The sequence below is a fragment of the Gavialis gangeticus genome, unplaced genomic scaffold, assembly GCF_001723915.1.
Source record: "Gavialis gangeticus isolate Ggan-Ray unplaced genomic scaffold, GavGan_comp1, whole genome shotgun sequence".
NCBI lineage: Eukaryota > Metazoa > Chordata > Crocodylia > Gavialidae > Gavialis > Gavialis gangeticus.
Genome location: NW_017729025.1, coordinates 74,492,441 through 74,493,667, shown reverse-complemented (window position 1 = coordinate 74,493,667; position 1,227 = coordinate 74,492,441).

Genomic DNA, 1,227 nt, shown 5'->3' with positions numbered 1-1,227 from the left:
TTCTCAGCACGTGTTCCTCACTAGAAGAAAATGCTGTTACCTTTAAGCTTTGTCAAAATTTACATTAAAATACTTGTATGAGGACTGTGACGTTATGTTTTAAAAAAAAAAGGTGTTAAGTCACAAAATGCGGTAATAAATATTTCATTTTTGATTTTTTGTTAGGCTTTTGTGTTTTTAATCATACTTAGGAGAAAATACTTCTGTTAGGCATTTCCCCAGCTAAGATGTAAAGCTACTAACAATTCTGAAAAAATGTTGGTAAAATAACACTAAGCCAAATAGCACTAACAATGATCTGAGACAGCATCTGAGTTTTTAATTGAGTCATGTGTGTATGTATACACACATATATAATGATGCACCCACCCACATGGAGATAAACAACCAACCCATATATAACTTCATCAGATTATATTTTTATAACCATAGTAATATTTCATGGCTATATTTAGACCTGAAGAGTTGGCTGTATTGGTCTATAGCTAGGACCCAGTAAAATAAAACAGAGATAAGGAATGGTTGTACCACAGGGCTGAGCAGTTCAGAGGATTTAAGCAGGCAAGCACATTGCTGACATGAATGCAAGGTTTGCCTGCATAAAGACAACAGAGTCTGTCTCTTGAAACAGAAGAAAAAAAAAGAATGAAAAAAAGATAAGATTCCGCCAATTAATTAGCCAAAAAACTTAAATTTACAGTAAAATAAAATTAGATGCTAAAGAACTGTCAGGAGGAGGAGGATTTTATTTACCCACAGTACCTAATACTTGCAGTGCTTTGAAGTAACTGCATGGGAGGGGTGGGGGTGACCCTATTTTCTAACTCTCAAGAAATCATTCCTGTTGGAAATTGGATCTTCTCTTACCGCACTCAGTGGAAATGTTCTCATTACTTCCCTGAGAACAGGATCGGGCTCCAACAGGAGGGGACAGATCCAGTTTTGTTATTGATCTCTGTTTCTGGGAGAAAAATGACCTTCATTATCTTAAACTTTCTAGGAAACAAATGTCACCCGTTTGCATATTTGTAAATGTTTAACTTTTTTTCCCCTCCATCTGGCTGGTATATTATTAAAAACTTTGACAACTTTTCCCTTTGGAATGTTTAAAGAGTCTAAGCTTCACAGTTAATGTTTAATTTCTGAACCGAGTAAATGGACCCACGCTGCTTGCAACAGAAGGGAGGATGTGAGTGGAAGGGTGTGAGGTTTTATTTAGCAATCGGG